Here is a 25,623-nt window from a genome sequence, read left to right on the forward strand (position 1 = left end):
AGGAAGGAAAACATTTTCGTCACCAGAGAAGGGGAGTGGAGGCTGGGAGAATTCTGTACAAACTTGTTAAACTGATCCTCATCTTTCTAGTCACTTTTCCACAATTAACTGCCCTAGCCCAAACCCCTGTGTTTTGTCACGTTCTCACGATTTCTTACCCTTTGTCCAACCTAGCACATAGCATTCAGCTCCAGCTACTGCTTTGGGTCTTCATTTTCCCGTGAAGGTACCCAAGCACATGTACAAATAAAATATACAGTCTTTTATTAAATTTGTTTTTCTTTTCTTCAGGTTTTGCTCAAAGCCCTAAGAGTTAACTTAGCATTTCAGAAACTACAGTGACAGCTGCCAAGATAAGCTATTATTTCCCAGCTGGAAGAAGTGGCTGCAGTGACAGACTAGGTAAGTGGATAAGTGGAGAGGTTTTGCCCTTATTTCTTTCTTTGGCTCAATGCCTGTGCACTTCTGAGCATCTGGGCTGTGGTTGGGCTGTTTCTTTCTGTCCTCTTACGTACAACCATGGCTCCCCATTTTACATTTTTAGCACCTTTATTATCCATCCCTGACTCCCACTTCCTGCCACAGAACTAGGCACATAGACACCTGTGTCCAACAGATGATTAACATCTTAATTCTTCCCCTCCTAAAAGTCCCCAGCTTAAAGAGATGAGTGTGTAGCTACCCCCATCCCCTGGAGACAGGAAGTCCTGAGCCTACCCTTAAACCTTTAGGCAGCAGAGATCATAGCAGAAGGGGAGTGAGGGATGTGGAGGAAGCAAAGTGTTTGCATAGGAATAAGTGAGATGCATCTCCCTTCAGATCTGAGCACCTTAGCAGCCGCTGTGCCCCAAACCTTGCTTCAGTTTTGGTAACTAATTAATGCTTTCTCCTCCCACTGAGGGAGAGAGCAATAAACAAAATAATTTCTACTGTTTTTGGCCTACCCAAGGACCAACTTTGGGAATATTCCTCTTCTTTCTCATCTAACCTGGAGGAGAAAGCAGCAGAAACGTCTAACATTGTCAACCCACCCACAGACCAATTTTAAGGATTCCTAGGCCCTTTCTTCCCTTGCCTGTAAGAGAGAAAAAAAGCCCACGGCACTATTTGGGCTGCTAGTTCCAATCTTACCTCCCAGTCCTCAGCCAGCAAGGTCTTCCAATCCTTTCAACCCGTCAGCTACAGTTTCTTTTGATATCTCTCAAATCCCATGAGTCAGCCTATGAGGGTCTCCTGTGTCTCTTCCAGAAAACTATGTTTCAAACGGGATCTCATCCTTGTCAGCAAAATTGATACATTGTTACTGTCTATATTTGTTCATCACTGTCCTGAAAGAAACCATGAATTTGCTGGAGCAGAGATCAGAGTCATTGTTATTATTTACCACAATGGCACCACCAATTTATCAGAGGTGACCTAGTAATAGCCACATGGTTGGGACCCCATGTCCAGGAGTTGTATCTCAGGAAACCTGAGATTAAGAATCGGGGTTTTATGTAGAAATAGGATTATCTCCCCTTCCCTCCTCCCCTCTGGAGAAAAGAGAGAAACCCTTGCTGCACAGTCTTTACAGTCCTTTGGAATGTAAATGTAAATTCTCTCCAAAAGGGAGAGGGAAGTCAGCACCACAGAAGGTGAAGCATTTGGCTCTGGAAGAGGTTAAGTTTAATACCCTTTGAATGAGAACAGATGGTTCAAGGTCTATCTAATTCCCTTTAACTTCCAAGGCTTGTCCTTTAACCCAGGTGCCAGTAACGTTTTCTCAGAAAGCTCTAACCGTGCAGAACCATGAAAATATCCACTTCTTGACACGGGTCAGTGGTTTCCTGTGTCTGAATGTTGGAGCAGGATTGACCACAACTAGGTAGAAGGGAATCTTCTGGGGTGAGGGAAGGATTTTAAACTGAATTGTGGGGTCTTGGGTCAAAATGGGGAGCAGGGCTGCTGTTGCAGCATCAAGCCGGTGGCTGGAGGGTATATGAAAATGGTGTTACAGTGCTGCAGGGTTTAATAAACTGGGGTTGTGTTACCATATGTGAGCATGATGATGTGAAAGAGGCCATAAGGCTTCCTGAGAACCTGTATAACAACAGGCGTTTCGCATTAAGAGAACAGTGGACCGGAATGCAAGGCAGCAAGCAGATTTTACCTAAAGAGCAGTGGACAGGAGCACCTGGGTGGCTCAGTCAGTTGAGCGTCCGACTTTGGCTCAGGTCCTGATCTCATGGTTCCTGGATTCAGGCCCCATGTCAGGCTCTGTGCTGACAGCTCAGAGCCTGGAACCTGCTTCGGATTCTGTTTCTCTCTCTGCCCCTCCCCCACTCGTGCTCTGTCTCTGTCTCTCTAAAATGAATAAACGTTAAAAGTAATAATAATAAGGGGAGCCTGGGTGGCTCAGTCATTTAAGTGTCTGACTTCAGCTCAGGTCATGATCTGGCGGTTCATGGGTTCAGGCTCTGTGCTGACAGCTCAGAGCCTGGAGCCTGCTTTGGATTCTGTGTCTCCCTCTCATCCTGCCTGTCCCCCACTCGCACTCTCTCTCTCTCTCAAAAATAAAAGAACATTAAAATTTTTTTAAAGTAATAATAATAAAGGAAAGAACAGTGGACAAAATATGAACAGGGTAAATTCTATCTTGAACGCTATCTGAAAGAAGTCACTTGGCAAAGAAAAGAGAGGGAGGAATGGGCAAAGGAATAATCATGGAGCTGAAATCTGTGGTTGCAACTCTCCTCAAATATTTTTAAGAAGTTGGGTAGACCTGAAATGTACAATTTAGAAATATTTGAGCTGCAAATGTACTACTTTAAATAAATGTCTCTTATAATCTTTAAAAATTAAACTGAAAAATTTTAATAAAGAAGTTGAATTGTGGGGATGATTTAACAACTCATAATGTACTAAAACTCAGTGGGGCCCCTGGGTGCCTCAGTCGGTTAAGTGTCCGACTTCAGTTCAGGTCATGATCTCACGGTTTGTGGGTTCGAGCCCTGCATCGGGCTCTGTACTGACAGCTCAGAGCCTGTGAAAGGGCGGGCCTACGCCAGGCGACTCCATCTTGTTCTGTGTCCTTCACCTTGACCACACCTCCTCCCCTTGAGTAACCCCCCCCCTCACCTGCCTAACAGGACTCGACCCTTCCCCAGGACCCTTCCCCAGCCAATCGGCTGAGGCCACAGCCATTACCTCACCAACTGCCCCTAGGCCCCAATAAAACCTTTGTCCTTTTGAAACTCGCTCTGTTTCCCTGGTATCTCACGGCTGCGTCGGTGCAGGTAGGGGATTGAGCTCGAGCTAGCTCGAATAAAGGCTCTTTGCTTTTGCATCGGACTCAGCTCCCTAGTGGTCTTTGTGGATCACGAATTCTGGGCATAACACCTGGAGCCTGCTTCGGATTCTGTGTCTCCCTTTCTCTCTCTCTCTGTGCCTCTCCTGCTCACTCTCCCTCCCTCTCTCTCTCTCAAATAAATAAACATTAAAAAAAAATTTGTTTAAATCACTGAACTGTATACTTGAGATGGGGAAACTAAAGGACCCCATGAAAGACTTTTTTTGCCACGTCTCTTCCTCCTAGGACCTGCATCCCCACCTTACACATGCTTTACTGTGTCTCCTTATAAAGGCCAAGGAGTTCATGATTTCTTTGGAGTCTTCCAGCACAATAGATAGCATCTCAGGAGTGACTGGACCAGGCCATTTTTCCAAGACCACTCACTACAGACACCTTGACAGGAAGACCCCTGGTGTGATAGGAAAAGATAGGATAAAATAGGCAGAGTGGGAAAGGATAGGTCTGGAGGTCCCTGGGTGGGGAAAAAGACATATTTTGCAACAATGCTGGGAGTGTCTGACTGCAGCAAACCACCTCAGGGTAAGGTTCCTCTTAAGAATGTAACCTACCCCGCCTTCCCCCCACCTCAGTTTTCCCTCAGGAATTTGACAAAAGACCTTAGTATGGCCATAGACCACCCCTCATATGATGGAAATGAGCCAATCAGGAATGGACAACCCAGAACCTAGAGTTATCCAGTCAATAAAGATAGAACCTGAGAAGGAACAAGGGGGAAGGAAGAGGGGGTGTATGTGGCTGCCAGAACTTTATAAAACAAGGACCTGGGCTGTTGGTGGGCGTTCACTTTTGAATGTCCTCTCTCTGTAAAGAGACCTTTCCTACTATTCCTCCTTTCTAATGTATACTCTAATAAACTTTTGCCTGCTGCTCTTTTTATTTTATGGCCATGTCTTCAATCTTCAAAGTGGCAAGACCAGGAATCCCGGGTATTGAGATAAAAATCCTGCAACACTGGCTCCAGGGCATACGTGACACGGAGAACACCTTGTTTTGACCAGTTCCTGGGAGGACACGTACACCAGACTGCCATCCTCATTAAAAACCCCAGACAACAAGCAAAGACAGAGTCTGTCCTTTCCAAGTGTCCCGGATGCTCTATCTGCTCTCCCTGTATCTTCAATAAACTCTGCTTTCACTTCCTCTTGGCTCCACTTTGGATTTCTATCCTGTGAGAAGCCAAGGACCCCCTTGGCAGGTCCTGTGGGACCCCCTCTGGGTCCTCGGAGCTGGCCTGCCTACATCACACTTACCGTGGACAAATTGTGGGTATGTGAATTATTCCTCAATAAAGCTATTAAATGCAAGACATACATCAGGAGGATTATTTATAACAAATATAACTTAACAAAAGATCAGTATCCAGAATAGATAATGAGCTCAATAAGAAAAAAGAAAAGGTCCCTCACAAAAGATGACACACTCAAATAGCCAATAAAGATTTAAAAGTGTGCTCAAAATCGTTAGGCATTAGGGAAATACAAAATCATAATTCTATACCATTACACACCCACAAAAAAGGCTAAAATGAAAATGACAAAACCAAATGTTGGTGAATATCTAGAACAATGAGGTGAGAGTGTTCATGGGAGTGTACATTTATGCAACTGTGTTAGAAAAAGCTTTGATCATATCAATGAAAGTTGAACACATATGTATCCTTATGACCCAGAAATCTCACTCCTGGGTATATACCCAAGAGAAATGTTTATATATGGTGATCAAAAGTCATACAAAGGGATATAACATTATTCATAGTAAGTCAACACTAAACACCCTAAATATCCATCAACAATAGAATGAATAAATTATGGTATACCCACAAAAAGAGAACACTTCCCTTCTTCTACTCTTACCAATGCTTCTGACACCAGATATGTGGGATTTTCCACACCAAGCAATTGGCGAACACCAACTGGGTATCCTCCAATTTAACTCAGGTCTGACACAAACTGCCTGGAGTTAGCACAGATTCCACAGGCTGAGGGCTCTCTCCCACAGGACTGCCCTTCCCCCACTTCTGACTCTAATCAGATCCAGGCTTCCTGTACTACTGACTGGTGGCAAACCATGGGGGATCCCCATGACTCCCTCTTAGAGTTTTGATACTTTACTGGAATAGCTTACAGAACTCAGGAAAACAATTTTCTTACTAGATTACTGGTTTACTATAAAAGAAAACAATTCAAAAACAGCCACACAGAAAAGATACTCGTAGGGCAGAGTGTGGGGAAGGGCATGAAGCTTGCATGCTTTCTCTGGGTAAACCATACCTCCAGCACCTTCACGTGTTCAGCATCCCAGAAGCTCTCTGAGTCCCGTAGGTTAGGTATTTTTTATTTGTTTTTTTGTTTTTTAATGTAGGCTTTATTACATAAACATGATGGATTAAATCATTGGCCATTAGTGATTAAGTAAACTTCCAACCCATCACCTCTCCCTAGAGGTAGGGAGGTGGGGCTGAAAGTTCCACTAATAATATGGTTGGGTCCCCCAACACCCAACCAGCCCTAATCCTTAGGCGCTTTCCAAAAATCACCTCACTAACATAAATTCAGGTGTGGTTGAGAGGGACCTATTATGAACCACAAGCAATGCTCCTTTCACCTTATGGCTCTGGAGCTATTTCAGAAGCCAGGGGCAAGAACTAGATATTACAACACAAGATGTTCTTATGGCTTTTATCACTTTGGAAAAAATAAGGGTTTGAGGAGCTCCGTTCATAAGCTTGAAGGAAGACCAAGATATATTTTTCTGATTAAATCAATGTCGCATTCATATTATGAAATGATATTTCATCGAGGGGGGAGTGTTGGTTGATTACTGGAAGGGGCATAAGTAGAGTTTCTGGGGTTCCATTAATATTTTTTACCTTGATGCTGCTTATGGGAGTATGTTCACTTTCTACAAATTTATTAAGCCACTCTTTTATGGTTTGTGTACTTTCATGTATTTCTTATACTTCTCACCAATCCCACCACTACCAAAGTCCACTATATATGTAGAGTCTACTACATATATCTGCTCTCTCTCTTTCTTTCTCTCTAATGGGTGTATATAATAGGCTTGCCTACTGTACTCACCCTACCTATGACACAGCAATTCTACTCCCAGATATTTACTCAAATCCAGGGATGAAACTTGCCTTGCACACTGTGGTATACATTTAACACTGAATGCAGAACAACAACAACAAAAAAGGCCTAATATACTCACTGAATATTTTGATCACTTTTTTTTTTACCGTGTTAACCAGCATGCAGAGATTAAGTGGGACCTAAATAAAGATCACACCTGTTACATTATAGATGACTGCCACCAGGTGTCGTGCTAACAGGTTTCTCTCAACTGATTGAAGCGGTAACTAATTTTATTATTTTTAATTATTCAAATCCAAATCCTTTAAAATTAAGTCATAAAACTAGGGCAATGTGAAGAATCATTGAGTGACAAGTGCAATTATATCCATATATGTACTTTATTCTCAACTGATTCATGTTTAATAATCACAGATCAAATTCAATTCTAATCAAAATTACTAATAAATAGAAATTTGAAATAAAGAGCCATGCATATGGCTCTCTGATTAAATGATACTCTACTGAGAAGATTTTAATTCCCCTTGAATCCCCCTCTATTGTTCTCATGTTTTCAGTGACTGTTGCATTTCCCAGCCCTGCTCCACTCCACCCCACCCCCCGCTTCCTCTGCCTGTTTGTCTATCCCCCACTCCTCTTTGTCTCTTTTCTCTCTCTCACATTTACCTTTCCTTCTCCACCTTTCAGGAAATATAACCTGTTTAAAACTGAAGAAACTTGGGGCAGCTGGGTGGCTCAATCGTTTGAACGTCCTCCTTCAACTCAGGTCTTGATCCCAGTGTCCTGACTTCTAGCCCACATCAGGGTCCTCTGTCAGCACAGAGCTCCCTTCAGATCCTCTGTCCCCTTCTCTCTCTGTTCCTCTAGCACTTGCACACACACACACACACACACACACACTCACTCTCTCTCTCTCTCTCTCAAAAAATGAATAAACAATAACAACAAAAAAACTAAAGAAACTTACTTGTTGGGATTCAACATCAACTCCTGTTAGTTCTGTGCACCTATCTTTCAAAGTCTTTGAGCAAATTTTCATATGAGGATCAATTGTTCCAAATAGCCACCTATGTTCCATCCTAATCTAAAAGTTGAAAAGACTATTGGCCTCAAATTTGTATTTTACCTACAGTCAAAGCAAATGATCATATTTCAACAATAGAGAACTTTATTTACTGTTACCAGATTCTTAAGTATCTTTGTTTATCTATTTGTATGTTTAATTATAATCACATGTTTGCTTGATTATGGTTCCCAGAACTAATTACAACTATTATTGGCTGTTAAATAAGAAAATGTATTTGCAACTCAAAAATTTGTCTTGTTATATTTCCTGGTGGAGAAAGGCATGTGTACTGACAGGATGTTAATTAATTTTAAGTGGATTCGATTGTGAATTATTAGTATTTGTATCATTTTCTGTTTGCCTGAATTGTCAATATTTTTGTGTATATGATCATTTTGTAAATAAAATTGATGTATGATTTAATTTTAAATACTTCTGAACAATAAAATGAATCACCATTTTCTATTAAACTGCATTAATCTGTTCAAGCAAGAAAGTTTATTAAATTATATTCTACTAACCTTCAGCATTGATGAACTTGTCAATTACCGAACTTATGCTGGGTTGTAGGATAATTTTAGCAAAATATACTTTGAATTATTCTAAATTGTCTTAGGTTCACTGATAAATTAACAAAACAATAGCTATTTTATGAGCTACCTAGTTCAATCTCTAAATTTGACCCATTTCTATTAAAAACAGTTATAGTTGCAATAAACTTCAGGTTATTAACATATTATATTCCTCCTTTTCCCTCTAAACATCATTTGACCAATTTTTTCTACCATGAATTATTCTGTTTCCTTTACAATTCTTAAATATATCTTGTTTTTTTTTTTGTCAAAATGAAAATGTTCTAATTTTCTCATAACTTGTTAATGCTAATTTACTCCATAATTTATTTGCCCTTTACAGCATCTTTCTTTTGACATTTATCTTAAAATGTCTTTGTAAGCAGCCAGTTACTGAGCTGAAGCATTTCATTAGCTGATTTGGATGCTGTACATTGCTCATGAAATACTGCCAAGTAGATCCTTGGACATTTTCCTGTCATTGCTTGCCTTTTCTCTTATACTAAAAAGTATCATGTACACTATTTACATATGCAAAATATACATTTCTGAAATCTGACTTCCAAAGTCTATTTATTATCTCAACTTTAAGGAATGAAGGAATTTAAACACATGGATTTCAACTATTGTTCAAATGTACTAACATCTCTTTATCTTAGGAAATGTGCTATTATTGTTATTATTTACTCTCTCTTTTGAGAACCTTGAAGTATACTTTAAGACACAAGTGTACCTTATAAATAATGAGCAATAGGGTCAAATTTGCCAGACTATATCCATTCACTCCATTCTCACCTCACATTCACAGCATGTGTCATTTTTAAAATTCTCCAGGAGTCAAAAATGAACAGTATTCCTGAATGAACTTCCTATAATTGTGTGTGAAAAAAGAGAGAGTGACTGTTTTATAAAAATATCAATAACTTCATTTCATTTCCTTTTACCCGCTTTCTCTGGGCGAGACAACCAATATTGATATTTCTCTGAGCCAGACAACCAAACTTGATATATAAGTGGAAGAAAAATAGGTAGCTAGAGGCTTCACATTGCTAGGTGTATATCCTCTACAGAGAAAAAAAAAATTTACCACTTAAATCCAGATCTTTTATTTATTCCTTTCTTCCAAGATAAGAAACATGAGAACTTTGTAGGAAAATTGTTCTCTTCAACCAGCCACGTTGTACTTATTTTTCTACAAAAAGAAAGTTGGACTAAATCAAAGCAAGACAGCAAAAGGCGAAATTGATTTTTCACAAATCATAATGTTTGAAACTAGATGCCACTGATTCCCTTGAGCTTGACACATGACTTTTGAGTCTCATCTGAGTCTCACATCATCCTTTGGCTGTAGGTGGTTAACAGCAACAAACGATAAAAAGCCTGAAATCAATCAAATGATGAGTTCAACCAATCTTCTCTCAATACCTCACACCTCCTCTTCTGGAAAGATTCACAGCCAGGGGATGCTGCTATTGCTATTTGTTTATAAAAATATAAAGTGATGTGTGCATAATTACAAATAATAATGCAATATTACTATTACTACTGATAATAGACATATACTATAATTTATTATGGTTAATAATAGAGGTATAATTACTAAGAAGTATCTTTAAACATATATCATTGTTAAACACGTAAGAGGAATTAGCTTAAGTTTAATTAAAGCTCGGGAATAGATTAAAACGTTTTTTAGGGGCGCCTGGGTGGCTCAGTCAGTTGGGCATCCGACTTCGGCTCAGGTCATGATCTCGCAGTCCGTGAGTTCGAGCCCCGCATCGGGCTCTGTGCTGACAGCTCAGAGCCTGGAGCCTGTTTCAGATTCTGTGTCTCCCTCTCTCTCTGACCCTCTCCCGTTCATGCTCTCTCTCTGTCTCAAAAATAAATAAACGTAAAAAAAAATAAAAAAAATAAAATGTTTTTTAAACTGCCTTAGGTGACTTTAAAGCAAACCTACGTCAACAGTTGAAATTAGAGAGGTAAATGTCAGGTCAATATAAGCAAGAACTTTCTAGCAATTAATGCTGCCTTCAGTGGAATATGGCAGACACAGAAGTCTACCTGTGTTTCCTGTTATTGAAAGAAATATAACAGAAGGGGAATCACTAAATGGGAGGGACATATTCAGACTCTGTGGGTTAATGACAGCCAGGAGATTTGCCCACAGCCCAAACTGCTACAACACTTTGGGTCCAAAGCCACCTTCCTTAGGCACCCAGAAAAATGAGCTCCCGCTGTTCTCCAGTCCCATGTTCCTTCCCAGTGGGTATACTAACTGGGCTCAACTTCTCTCTTTAGAACATCACTCAAATTTTCTCTCTTATGCCTTCATCTTTTGTCAATGGCATAAACCTGTCCCAAATTCTTTTCCAAACCTATCTCCAAGGGAGATAGGGCCACTCTAATTATGATTTACTTCATAGTCAATATGTCTTAGCATAATAAGACACTCCGGTTGCCAAGGGCAACCTAAATGCACAATTGTTTCCTTAAAACCTACACTACCTTGTCAAATTCCCTCTGCATCCTTGTCTGGCCTCACTTGTCTGTGTTTAAAATGTAAGCATTCTGCAGTTTCCCCCTTCTAATTTTGCCTGTTTTTCACAAGGTGTTGATCTTTCCTTTGATTCACTGACATTAATTTTTATTAATTAATTCAAATACATTTCACCACATTAAAAACAAGATTTTTTCCATCTTTTACATATGTTTCTCTCAAATATTTCATCTCCATTAGAAAAAATGAAGAGACAGAAACTTTAAAATCTGTATTTTAAAAACCTATACTGGAAACCTACATGAACATTACAATCACTTTTTAACTTGCCTACTTTTAGTTTCATCATGAAATCATGTCTCCTTTAAGATACTAACATGTTCAAATTGACTGCCATCATTTTTTCTCCTTTTTAATGTTAAAATTGATATAATGGGCCCCTGTAAGCCCTCTCACAAACTAGCCTCTTTATCTTTTTTCATACTACCTCAGATATTTCTGAAAGCCTTTTTTATTTTTGATAACATCAAGATATTTTCTAAGTCCATTCTTATTTTCCTGATTTGAAGTGGAGTCAGCTATACTTCAAGGAGCCCTCATTACTTTTAGGGAAGGATATTAGAAGCCATATGTCGACGTTAGATCATACATTAGACTATCCCACGTGATTACAAGAAGCAGAAAGGGTGACACCAGAAGACCCAAGAAGCATCTGCTTACATTATTATGCACATTGAATATTGGATTAGAGAAGTATGTTCACAAATAACATAAAGGTTTGCTATTTTAGCTTTTTCAAAAGTAGGGAAATTGGAAAGGGTAAAATAGCTTACAAAAGTGAAATTTTAAACTGATTTTTCTTAGCATAATGAAACAAATCATATGCAACTACTGGAGTTTGCTAGAAAAGAATGGACAATCGGTAACAATAATGTTTGCCAATAAAGAATTCTGCTTTTTCCTCTTGTATATTAAAAACTGAACAATGCAACTTCAGGAACTTTAACTGGAGTTAGTTCCTTTCTATGAATGATAGGACTTTGAAATAGGTGACCTGGGAAAGAGGTCAGGGGGCCTATACTTTCTTATACTAATCAATTCATTACTTAAAAACAAAAACAAAAACAAAAAACAGAACTGGTAAATGAAGGAACCAAGATCTCAGAAGACAATCCAAACTTGTGACTATAATTCATATCTCACAATAAGAACAATTAAGCCCTTGTGTTTTAACCACCTCCTACTGGTTAAAATCTAGACTTCCATCACATCAATTATCTGGCCAAATATCCAGTGGAAATGGGAAAGCTTAAACTAACTTGAAAGAATTTTCATGTATGTTTTCATCTGAATAATATATAATGTAATGGATATTTCCAAAATGAAGTTCCAGAAATACATCCTGAATGTATACTCCATAAAGTAAAACCTTTAAAAATTACATCTTTTTTCAGGATGTGGCTTTGTGGATTTATGAAAAGTATTGCCCTTTGTTTTAATGTCATATGGAAACTTTAGGGACAGACTAATTATTACCAAATTTCATTCAGATGGCAGCCATTTGTATGATGCAGATGTTTGTGATCAAATCTCCCTCAAGAGCTTAAGGTATTGCATCAGACAAGAGTTGATTCATAAACTTTAGCTGTGTTTCCAAGAGCTGATGTTTCTCTTATTTACATCAACTACAGTATTGTTAAATTCATTCATAGGTATAAAATCTATCTTCATTTTATTATAACTACTTTTTTGCTTATTAATTAATTTATCAATGGATAAGATTATTGTCATACTTTTTTTAAGGATTTTTTTTAATGTTTATTTATTTTTGAGAGACAGAGACAGAGCACGAGCAGGGGAGGGGCAGAGGGAGACACAGAATCTGAAGCAGGCTCCAGGCTCTGAGCTGTCAGCACAGAGCCTGGTGTAGGCCCAGGAATCATAAGATCTTGACCTGAGCCAAAGTAGATACTCAATCCACTGAGCCACGCAAGTGCCCCAGATTATTGTATACTTCTAAGGTAGGATTCTTTATATTTTTTGTTTGATTGTTTTCTTAAAAAAAACAACAAAACTGTAATGGTTTTTAAAGATGTTGGATGTGACAGGGATTTGAATAGTTCAATGATATGTCATTCTTGAAGGACAAAACCTGAAATTAACTGTTAGTATGAAATCAGTAAGAGTTCTTAAAGAAATAAACATCAAATAGAAAACAAATCCCACTAATATTTGGCCATCAGATGAGAAGGCAAGGACTTCAAGTAGTTTTTCACTAACTTATAGTTTTCACTGAATATTCTGTGTGAAAAGAACTTGCCTTTTTCTTGTACTAATTTTTAGAAGACTAGATTAAAATATTTTGCATAGTCACTCAAAAATTATATTATCATTTTACTAAGCTGATTGAGAAATGTAATGGAAATGAGAATAGAAAATGAATTTTTCTTCCAAGTCCAATGTAGTTTAGGACTCAGAATAAGTTTCAAAATTATGAAATTGAATTTATATAGGAAATTAGCCCCCTAAAGTTCTCATGTTGAGTGGCTCTATGTACTATTCATTTTGGACAATTAGGCTAACCAAAGTGCTTTCATACCTATATTTTACATACTTTACCTTCATTGTTTATTTCTAATGCTATTTACGGTTTGATGTTGTCTCCAACAACCACAGTTGTCCATATTTTAAAACTTTATTGTTTTATTACAAACATTACTTTTTACATATAGTGTAGAGAATTCAATGGTCTTCAATGGTGTTTGGGTAACATTTATGCAGAGGTCAATTTTTATCTTTGATGATAAATTATGTTATTATAACCTGATGCGGTAGCGTACCAATGGAAAATTTTCTTACTGTCCGAGAATTAATGCCTAAGGGTCTATATAGTCTGACACCAAGTAACGCAAGTGTATTTTCTTGTTTTCCCAGAATTGGTGCCCAGAAGCACATTCTGATATCAAGTAATTTCAAATTCTAAAATCAAAAGCTACCAGCTGTGGGACCAACCACTCTGAAGAGAGGATTTCTGAAAGGCACTATTTCAACACAGCTGGAACCATCCATGTCTCCACTTCCCCTAAACTATACACGAAGAAGGAAGGCTAGAAGTCATCTGTGAAGAGAATGAGAGTTTGTGGAGCAGCTTCCCATACTCCTCCTGTAGGTGAGGAAGAACATTCAAAATATTCTTTCTGATCCTCCATGGTTGAGGATGTCAGAACCACCACCTCTTCCACTACGTTGCGACTACTGATCATCCTTGGTAAAATTTTCTAAGCTACAGAACCAGCAGGGTACTTTCTGGCCTAAACTGAAAGCTACTGACAAGAGAAGAGAGAGGCAAGAGAGATGAGGAGAGACAACTTACAGGGAGGGCACTGTCTGTATTCCCACCATATGGTTTGGCAAGGATATCTGTTTCCCACAAGCACAATGGGTGTAAGTTAGAAACTGAGTGATTTTGCTAGTACTCGTCAAGAGAGCTACCAACTAGAACAGTAATCCCCAATTGCAAGAGGTAATAAAGTGAAATCCCCACAGCCAAAATGGGCATAGTTAGTGGTTCAGCCTCAGCTGACTCTTCCAAGCCATGGCGCCATAAAGGGTAAGAATCCATTAGGGCTTTTCATAGAGCCAATGAACACCTGCCCATTAGGAAACAAACATTTGGATGCCTACCACAGAGAAGTAGCTACAACTGACAGAAAGGGAAGAACAAATAACCATAGCAAAGAGCATGGAAGAGCATTTTCAACTAATAAACATCGGCCAATTATCCATAGTTGCACATGGAAAGACATTTTGAGTCTTTTCCCTCTCTGCCTCCACACGAGAGGACTAAGAGCTTGAAAAAGGACAAGGTCGTGAGAGAGTTTGCTCCATTCCCACCATTAAGCACAAGTCCCAAGCCACTAGACTGGACTCTGGGGAAAGGAGAGCTTAAACTGATTGCAAGATTTACATTCTAAAATAGATAAGACTATCAATAACCAGTCTCTTGTATTCTTTTTCTTATGTGAAATACCTATGTACATCTCCTTTGTGAAAGAAAGTTCTGTTTAATATATAATTCTACGGCAACAATTATTTTCTTTTAGTACTTAGAATATATTATTACATTGTTTTCTGGTTTCATTTTCAGCAGTTGAGAAATCTAATTTTAATCTAATTGTTCTTCCTTGGCGATTACTCTGTTCTACTTTCTGATGCTTTCAATAACTCCTTTTTTCATTAATGTTTTCATTTCCCTGTGTGTAGGGATGTATTTGTTTTTATTTACCTCCTTGGGATTCATTGAATTTTCTTTTTGTTTTTTTAAATGTTTATTTTTGAGAGAGAGAGAGAGAAAGAATGCAAATAGGGGAGGGACAGAGAGAGAGGACACAGAATCCAAAGCAGGCTCCAGGCTCTGAGCTGTCAACACAGAGCCCTATGTGGGGCTCAAACTCATGATTCGAACTGCAAGATCATGACCTGAAGCGAATTTGGAAGCTTAACACACTGAGCCACACAGGAGCCCCTGGATTCATTTTTTCTGAATTTGATACTGGTATATTGGTGCTTTCATAAAGTCTGAAATGGCAATTATCTCTTTAAATATATCATTTTCACCATCCTTTGTACTTTATTTTTCTGAAACTATCATTAGGAGTATCTGAGAATTCTTCCCTCTGTCCTCTCTTTCATATTTTCATGTCCTTTGCTCTCCTTGCTGATCCTGGATAATTTCTTTGCATCAACCTTCCATTGAGTAATTTTTTCTTCAACTGTGTAATGTGTTATCCATCAATCAGGTTGTTTAAGGTTCATAAGGTTTTTTTTTGGGGGGGGTAACTTTGCTTATGTCTTATTTCTTCATGTTTTTAATGGCATTTCATTGGGAGATGATATTGATTGGAACTCTGAGAAATGTTTGAAAGCTGTTTTTAAAGTTCCTTTCCATATAGCACATCTGTGTTTTCTTCTGTCAGGCTCTTGGGGCCACTAAAAATCCAGAACCATTTTAAGTTAATTATTGGCTTGGGTTTTAAAGCCACACAGTAGTGTGAATTCATGCTCCAGATCCATGTATGTTAAGATGTTCTGGTTAGAAACTCTTAAAAGATTTTTGTCGTTTTTATATTTGTTTTTAATTCTGTTCCATGCAAAGCTAATGTGTTTTAATGTGTACTTAGGGTTTATTTTAATCAGGTATGGTAAGATGACAGACATGGAGATCATTGCCTTGAAGAAGGACTTTATTACTGATAATTCCCCAGAGAATGGGGCATGCTGTGCCACACAGAGCCATGTGGGGAGTCACCAGGGTTGGTGAGGAAGCAGAAAGAGCAAGGGAAAAGCAAGAGCAGAGGCTTTATCCTGATTTTTACAAGAAGGAAGGAGTAAGACTGGGTAGGCAGGTTGAGCAAGCTTAAGATTACATAGTTTGAATCATTTTGGTGGGCACTGAACTATAAGGGTGGTCCCTCATTGTTGAATACCTGGTCTTGGGGTCGTTTAAGGGGGGGGGGAATCTTGGTTTGGTGTGTGACAGTTACATAAAAGAGGTCGTTGAGGTTATGGACTCAGGATTGATTGACTTGCATATGAAAGGCATGCTCATGGGCAAGTCATTTGCTCTAGGAATTAGGTAGCTCTGGGATGGGAAGTCTGTGGGATCAGCAAGACTCCAAGATGATGAAGTATTATAAAATATTAAAACAAGCAAACAAACAAATATAACACCCAAGGCTAGATGGGCAAGTATTCTTGACATCTTCCTCTGCAAGCGGATTTCCTCTCAAGTTCAATCACTGAGGATATTGTCCTCTGGGAACTAGGCTCTCAGGTTTTTGAGGTTATCTCTGACTCAGCCTTCTATGAAATTCAGGCCCATGGTTTGCCTCCAGCCTGTGTGGGTACACCGGATTTGGGGCACCTGGGTGGCTCAGTCAGTTAAGCGTCTGATTCTTGATCTCAGGTCAGGTCATGATCTCGCAGTTCCCGAGTTTGAGCCCCACGTCAGGCTCTGCGCTGATCGCGCAGGGCCCGCTTGGGATTCTGTCTCTTCTCTCTGCTGCTTCCCAACTTGTGAGCACACGTGCATGCTCGCTCTCTCTCTCTCTCTCTCTCAAAATAAATAAGTAAACAAACATAAAATTAAAAAAAAAAAATTCCAGGCTCAAGGTTACTAGCAACCAGCAGGTGCTCTCCAGGCAAACACTGAGTTCAGTGCTTGCTCACCGTTCTGGATATGTGGGGTATTTTTTGCTGTTGTTGATTTTGCCCTCTGATGGTTTTTCTTAATTTACTCCCACATCAGCAATGATTTTTTAAAACATTTTCACATTAATTCATTATTTCAGGCATTTGATCCTGGGACGGGTTTCTCTGCTCCAACAGTGAAACATTTTGCTGAAAGTAAAGTCTTTGATTTACATTTTGAGCAATTGCCATGAAAGTGTAATCTACTTGATTTTTTGACTAAATGTTTTGTAATTTTTATTTTCCCTGAGAAATTTAAATCCTTTCCTGTAGTTTCATACGTTGCCATCTGAAATTTCATTTTAAAATATGAGAACATCTGTCTTCCTTTTCAATATTGAAACTATTCTTGTAAAAGATGTCAATATTTCTTAATAAGCAGATGGAATTTTCCTGTTCACTCACCTTAGAACATAGAAGCCATTGACTCTATCTTCTGAATATTCAATATCTTCTAAATGGGCAGTAAGAAAACATTTTTAAAAGCCAACCAACGAAGATTCCATACACATTAAATAATGATATAAATGTGTAGTCTGTAAATTGTATTCAGGAAATAAATGAAATTTGAATTACATAGGATATTTCTGCAATTTAAATATCATATTAATTTTATGTTACTTTATTTTAATTCAAGTTCAGATAATACTAAAAAATACAAAAAGTTGATAAGACAGCTGTTATGAGACAACTATTCTTGAGTGTTCAACAGGGCAGTTTTGGTTTAATTTATTGTTTGATTTCTTATTTTAATTAAACTACCTGAAAGCTCCTAAGAGTCATTTCAGCACTTTTTTTTTTTTTTACCAAATAATGTTGGGAATTCAAGCAACTATTGTCATTAATTAATCATTATTTCCATTTTCTTAGGAATCAAGCCAGATTTGAGAGCTAACTGGTAAGCAGGAAGCTCGGGAAAGGCCTGTTTAACAAAAGGGATATGAACAAACACGTTTTGTAGTTAGTGTCTATTCTAAAGTCATTTGCCAATTAAGTTTTCTGCCTTGTGAGAATTATAGTATTCTAGTCTATTTATATCAAGATGAGCTGACAGAAGAAAGAGTTCTCAATAAACAAATTTTCCTTTCAGAAGAATTTGGTTCAATCTCAATGACAATCAAAGATGCACAATTTAAAACAAGATATTTTTCAACTTTCAGATTAGCAAAGTAAACAGTGTGATAATACCAGGGTTAGACTAAGTGGAAGTAAAAAAGATAGTTTTTGCACTGTTTAACTATAAATTGCTACCAGCCGCAGGAGGACAAGTTGACATTATATATCATGAAAAAAAAATTTTTAATGTGTATATTCTTTAGTCACCTAAACTTTCAGAATTTTTTCCTTAAAAAAATGATAAAAAAGAAAACAAGTGTAGAGATATAGATACACAAATGTTTGTCCCAGTTTTGTTTATAATTGTGAAAGTTTCTAACAGAAGTGAGGTCCTTTACTAAAAACAGGCTAAGGAATTTGCGTAGCTCTGCTCTTTGAGGAAAGACATACTTCCTCATGAGCTCTTTTTTTTTTAATTTTTTTTTTTTGAGAGAGAGTGCAAGTGGGGGAGGGGCAGAGAGGGAGACAGAGGCTCTGAAGAGGGCTCCTAGATGATTGTGGGTGGGGCTCACACTTAGGAACCAGGAAATCAACCTGCTGAGCCACCCAGGAGCCCTTCCCATGCGTTGACTCTTAAGTCACCTGCAGTTAAAACTTTTCCTTATGAGGCACTCTTCCTACTCCACCTATTGCATGGTTTAGTTTTCTGCCTTTACTACAAATTGATTTTTGTGGTTCATCACCTCAACACTGACCTAAAACTTATTTTGCTAATAACTTATATGATGTGTAGTCCCAATTTTTTTTTTTTCTATTTTGTTTTCATATTTTAGATTTTCTGGCTCTTATTTTCCTTTAACTTAAAATTTTATCTTTACATTTTTAATAAAAATTTAACTTTATTTTATATACTTAAAAACTTCTTTTAGTCTTAATAATCTCTCTTAACTTTTTACTTTTTAGACCTAGCTCCTTATCTTGAATCTATTTATTTTCAAGTTTATTTAGTTTTCTCAACTGATTTTTCTAGATTTTGAAGTTAATATTTTGTCCTTGGAATAAATTCTCTTACACTAAAATTATATTCTATTTCTGCTTCTTTTGTTTTTAGACTTTGTCTACTTTAAATGTCTGTTTTTCCACTTATTATTTTATTTTAATTTTTTTTTTCTGTTTTGTTGAACAACCTCATTTCATGGCTCCTGTTCAAGAGGAGAATCCTGGCCCAGCCCACCTGCATGAAGAGGTAGGGGGATTCTGCTCTGGCATCTACCTTGTTAGGCTCCTCTGTCACAGGAGAATGTCATTCTGCTTGCCAGCTCCACTGAAACTTAACTGGCAATTAATTTGAAATGTAACTGGCAACACATGCAACTGCAATTCAGTTCCTAACAAAGGCTCATTTGAAAGAAACATGACTGACTGAAGACTGCTTAAAAGTTGTGCAATCCTTCCATGTCTCTTGAAGTGCTTCAGTGTGAATCCCTGGATGAAATCAGATCATCAGAAAACTTGTAGCTGAATTTGTAGTGTTCTTGTACTATCTAGATTGATCATACAAAAACTACACTTTGATGTTCTCTCATTGGTCTATTTTGAGGAATTTTTATAAGAAATTGCCCCAAGGGGACCCCTGAGTGGCTCAGTTGGTTAAGCATCTGACTCTTGATTTTGGCTCAGGTCATGATCTCACGGTCGTGAGATCAAGCCCCGAGTCTGGCTCCCGACTGAGGGTGGAGTCTGTTTAGGATTCTCTCTCTCCCTCTCTTTCTCTGACTCTCTCTCACAGATGAAAGAAAGAAAGAAAGAAAGAAAGAAAGAAAGAAAGAAAGAAAGAAAGAAAGAAAGAAAGAAAAGAAAGAAGCAAAGAAAGGAAGGAAGGAAGAAAAAGAAAGAATGGAAGGAAAGAAAGAATGGAAGGAAGGAAAGAAAGAAAGAAAGAGAAAGAAAGAAAGAAAAGAAAAAAAAAGAAATTACTTTATGAAACTGTTAAGAAGTTCCCAGGAGCATAGTGTCCCTAGAGCAACTCTTTTGTTTTTGGTTTTGTATGGCTATTGATATGGTCAGCTCTACCTTATTGACCCTCTGAATTGTGTAACCCATATTGTTTTTTCTTTTTTGTTGGATGCTAGAGAACACAGAGTCAAAATCATGGCTCATATCCAACCATTGCACAGCATCTCTTGGCAAACATTTTACTACTCCCTTCTAGTTTCATTTTATTTCTCATTTCAGTATTTCCTCTGCAGTGATTTTCTTAGTTACATATTATTATTTTATCTGGATATATGCACTGTTACTTCACCTTAAAGAATTTCAAAACCTGAAATACCCTGAAAGAGAGAGAAACAAGGAAAAGTTTGGCATTAACCCCATTTTACACATTAAAAAAAACCAGGACAATGTGATAATAATAGGAAGCCAGACAGTAGCAGACCTGAAATTGGAACATCCACCTTCGAGTGATGAAATCACTTAAAATCCAAGCATCCAAAGCCATCAGTCTCTCCTGGTATAATTGCCAGATTTCCATCAACACTGGGGATCAACCATCAGTCAGAAATAATCAAATTCCTTGTGTTGTTTTCTCTACTTTATTTTGAGTAATATTAAAGTTCCAGAAATATCAGTCTAGGCAAATCCAGTGAGTATAAGTAACTAAAAGTGTTAGCTCCCACCTCTTTGCCATATGTTCAGAAAAATCTCAGACAAGTTCAACTTGATGTTTTGTGAACCACCCATCTAGAAACATTACAGGCTTTACTGGGTGGGGTTTTGTGGCAATTTGCAAGTACACCAGTTTAGTCAAGGATAGGTAGAAGAGCATAACATAAAGATCCATGTAGCCATAAAGATTATTTTTGCATTCAATATTAAACAAAATATTTAAATAATACCAATAAATATTTCAGGTAGTGGATGAAATGATTCTAGCAGACCCTATTTCTAAGCCACAAAACTTGAAACTCAACCTCTGCTCCATAGAACTTTCTATTTGTTTTGGAGCTTAATACTGTATAAGTACCATCCAGAGATTTGTCTACATGACTCTTTTTGCTTTGTTTTGTTCTCTGATTATAAAACCAACTATTCTCATTGTAAAAAATTAAAGAAGCAAAACATATATAAATAAAAATGAAAACTTAATAGAAACAATTCTAGCTGACATTTTTTCAGCACTTATTTAGAATGAGCACAAATCTAAGCATCTTACATACATTCTCTCTACCTCCCAACAACACTGCAAAATAGATACACTGCTTGGTTCTGTTTTATGGCTGGAGAAAACAACGCTCAGTGAGTTGAATTAAGTGATTAAGTGAATGAACCACTAATTACAAAAGTTGTAAGTGACATTTGATGCATTGCATTTCAATTTTTATTCATTTATTCATTCGTGATAAATAACTGATGGTTGGATAGACATAGAGGCATGGATAGATGGATAGATAGGTAGATAAATAGATAATAGGTAGATGATAGATAGATAGATAGATAGATGATAGAATTTTCTTATTGTTAAGACAATCATGTTTGAAACCTGATTCTGCCACATACCATTATATAATAAGTAATTTTTTTATGTCTTGAAATTTTACCAAAAATTTAAAACTCTGCAGAGTCAGGATGAATTACATTCAGCTGGAAGGGACAGCAAACCTAACAGATAAGCTTAGCATTCAAAACATGTAAGTGCTTATCCACCTCCAAGAATTCCAGGGATAGGCAGATGTGAGACAGGCGTAGTTGCTCTTGCTGTTCCTAGTACACAGAACTTCATCCTCATGTTTGTCACCTTGCCGTCATATGGTGGCTGCCACATCTGTAGCTGCCACGTTTCAGGAAAGAACAAGAAAAGGGAAAAGAAAGAGGGACATGCCCACAGGCTTTGTGTCTCAGAAGCCTCTCTCACCATTAGCTAGATCTGTTTCATACAGCATTTCAATTAACTTACTACTGCATAACAAATCATCCCAATATATAAAGGCTACAACACCAACACAATGGCAGACAACTGCCATATGATGAGTTTCCATAGGGAGAGATAGTCCCTGCTCTGAGTGATCTTATCTGGGACAACTCCACTGGGGCTAGAAAGATCCAAGATGGCCTCATCTAGAAATTTGTCACTCAGCTGGGATGGCTAGAATGACTGGGGATTGACTTGGCCTCTCTTTTCTTTATAATTCCTCCAGGACCCTTCTGTCTCTCCCCGTAAACTTTTTCTAGTTAGACATTTGGAATTCTTAATTTTTTTTTTACCGTTTATTCATTTTTGAGACAGAGAGAGACAGAGCATGAATGGGGGAAGGTCAGAGAGAGAGGGAGACACAGAATCTGAAACAGGCTCCAGGCTCTGAGCTGTCAGCACAGAGCCTGACACGGGGCTTGAACTCAAGGACCGTGAGATCATGACCTGAGCTGAAGTTGGACGCCCAACCGACTGAGCCACCCAGGCACCCCAGGACATTTGGAATTCTTTGCATGATGGCTAGCTTCCAAAAGAATGAAGAAACAGAAGCTGCAAAGTTTATTGAGACCTGGGTCCAGTAGTCAAACATTACTTTCACACAGTCTACTGGCTAAAGCAAATCATAGGACCAGTCCAGATTTAAGGGTAGAAGAAAATATTTGGGCTCTTGATGGAAGGAGGGGCATACATATAGAGGGAAGGAATTGTTAGTGGCCATCATTGCAAATAATACATGACACGTAGGTACTCCTATTTCAGTTACTATTTAAAAAAATTTAAGTTTATTCATTTTTTTTAGAGAGACAGAGACAGAATTTGAGTGGGGGAGGGGCAGAGAGAGGGAGACACAGAATCTGAAGCAGGCTCCAGGCTCTGAGCTGTCAGCACAGAGCCCGACACAGGGCTCAAACCCACGTGAGACCATGACCTAAGCCTAAACTCAACTAACTGAGTCACCCAGGTGCCCCCAGTTACTATTTTTAAAAAAGCTGTAGTAGGGTTGCCTGGCTGGCTTAGTCAAAAGAGCATGTGACTTTTATTCTCAGGGTTATGAGTTCAAGCCCCACGTTGGGTATAGAGATTAAATAAATGAATACATAAATAAACTTAAAATAAAACTGTAGTAGGTCAAAGGGCAGTAAGTCAACAATGTGTCTCCTAAAATCTTTTAAAAATCTTTTTTTTTTTCAATGAATTCTCATTCTCTCTCTCTCTCATTCTCTTGCTTTCTCTGCAGCACACACACACACAACCACACCCACACTCACACACACAATCACCTCAGGTAAAATAATTTTTTAAAAAGATTGATTCAAAGTTAAATATATGGTATATACAGTTTAAGTAAAGCTAGAAAAAAATTACACACAAAGTTTTCTGTGTGTAGTTTGGCTACAGGTAATCTTTTTTTTTGTTATTTTTTTCAGTATTTTCTGATTTTCCATAATATTATTGTTACTTCTGATTCAGAAAATAATAATAAATGCTCTTTTCTAAAAGCTAATTTCTTACTAATGGTATAATGTTCCATTATATAGATGCAAAAAAATGATATATACATTCCCTTATAATTGGATATCTAGGCTGTTTATATTTTTCCCCATTAAATCATGTAAAATAAAGGTATTTGAATAAATATAGAAACTGTTTGCAAGAAATGTTATTTCCATTTAGACTGTGACCAGCAGCATATAAAACAGTCAAAGCATATATTCAGCACCATTATGTATTTCAGCATTTTAAAAACTTACAACAGGGGCACCTGGATGGCTCAGTCAGATAAGTAACTGTTCGTCTCAGCTCAGGTCATGATCTTATAGTTCGTGAGTTCAAGCCCCACATTGTGCTCTGTAATGACTGTGTGGAACCTGTTTGGGATTCTCTCTCTCCCTCTCTCTCTGCCCTTCCTGCATGCACTCACTCTCTCTCTCAAAAAAAAAAAAACACAAAAAAACAATTTAAATTTAAAAATTTATGACAATTTATTTTTACTTGAATTTTTTATTAATGAGTTTGATATTTTATAAAGTATATTTATTGGTCATTTGTATAGTTTCAGGTAGGAATTGTCCACATCCTTTCCAGTTTTTCTATTGGAACTAAAATGTTTTTCATTTATCATTAAAAGTCTTTGTATAACAAAGCATATTAATTTCTTGATATCATTTATTATATTTTCCTAGTTTCTCATTTGCCTTTTGGATGTTTTTCTCATACAACAGCTTTACAACTTTTTACTTTGAAATTTATCAATTATTTTATTTGTATTTTCTTTTGCATAATATCCTTAGATATTCCTTCCTCATCTGGATGTGTTAAATATTTAAATTTTATTTTAAATTATACTATTTAGAATTTTTTATGCTTAACTTTTGATTCACTTGGGTTTTACTTTGTATATGATGCAATGAGAAAGTTTAAGTTAATACTTCCCCCCAAAGAAAGGCCATTTCTCAACACCATATACTGAAGAATTTATCTATCCATATCCATATGTATATGTAAATCCTAAAATATCACATATTGTTGTATGTACATATACTCACAACACACATATGAACTATGGTCTGATTAAATTATTTATCAATTCTTTGTTTTTTATCTATTGATTCTTAAAGTAATGAATGACTTTATTTCTAGTTTTGTAATACATGTTAAAAATCTAGACAAATTTTTTTTTAGTTTTAAATTTTTCCTCTCTTAAAAAGAAAAAAGAAAAAAAATTAGCTTCTCTCAGTTTTTTTATCATTCCAAATAAATATTTAAATCTTTATTTCAAGGTCCTAAAATGATCCTGCTGTTATTTTCACCTAGAACAAAAGTATATAAATTAATCTGGGAAGAACTGACATCTTTAAAATATTCTTATAAGAAAAATTTTATGTCTCTACACATCAGAACATTTTCCCAGTAAAGTTTTATAATTTAATTGATGTGAATTATGATATTTCTTCTTAAGGTATGTCCCTTGATAGTATTTTGTTACTATTTGGGATGATGTATTTTTCTTTCATTATATCTTGTAAGTGATCATTATCATACTGGAAAGCTATTGGTTTTCAAATCTTTCACATACCTGATCTCCTTAATGAGTTATTCTTTGCATACTAAGCATCCTCAAATTATTTTCTTGAGTATTCTTGGTATATACTATATCGCCAGCAAGTAAACATTGTTGTATCAGTCACTGCAAAAAAAAAAAAAAAAAAAGTATTACTTTTTCAACTTAATGTCTTATATACATTGGCTAGAATTCCAGAAAAGTATCATGATATATTTATTCATTCAACTAATATTTAGTGAGTTGCCCTTTTCTGGATGCTAATCTGTGCTACAGTTAGGTCATTTTCCAACTTCAGAAGCCCATGCTTGTTTGAAGTTCTAATCCCGTTGTAATTATGCCTCCCATATCACTATTCAGACTTTTCATGAGGAAAATCTCCCTGTCCACTCCCCCTGCCTTTTTTTTTTTTGGTCTTTGTAATCCCAGCACAGAGTCTCAAAGATAGATAATCATGAAATGTCTGATGAATGGAGAAATGATTGTTGAAATATGTAGCCCGAGACGTACCTATGGAGAATGAGCTAAGAAGAATATGTTCATTTAGATGCACGATATTTCCATCCACTGAACTTTATCAACCTCCAACCAAAGTGTTATGATTTTGTACAACAAAAATATTAGGAGTACAGCTGAACTGAAGGGACTCATTATAGGGAACAATTGGGCAGTGAAAAAGTAGCAGGAAGCCTGGAGGGTTTA

General features: G+C 37.2%; 1 pseudogene; it reads left to right on the plus strand.

The window, feature by feature from the left end:
- The first annotated feature begins 1,928 nt into the window (after positions 1 to 1,928).
- LOC106977314 (cytochrome b-c1 complex subunit 7-like) lies at positions 1,929 to 2,700 on the plus strand (annotated as a pseudogene).
- Positions 2,701 to 25,623: the final 22,923 nt, after the last annotated feature.

The sequence above is a fragment of the Acinonyx jubatus genome, chromosome B1, assembly GCF_027475565.1.
Source record: "Acinonyx jubatus isolate Ajub_Pintada_27869175 chromosome B1, VMU_Ajub_asm_v1.0, whole genome shotgun sequence".
Classification (NCBI taxonomy): Eukaryota; Metazoa; Chordata; class Mammalia; order Carnivora; family Felidae; genus Acinonyx; species Acinonyx jubatus.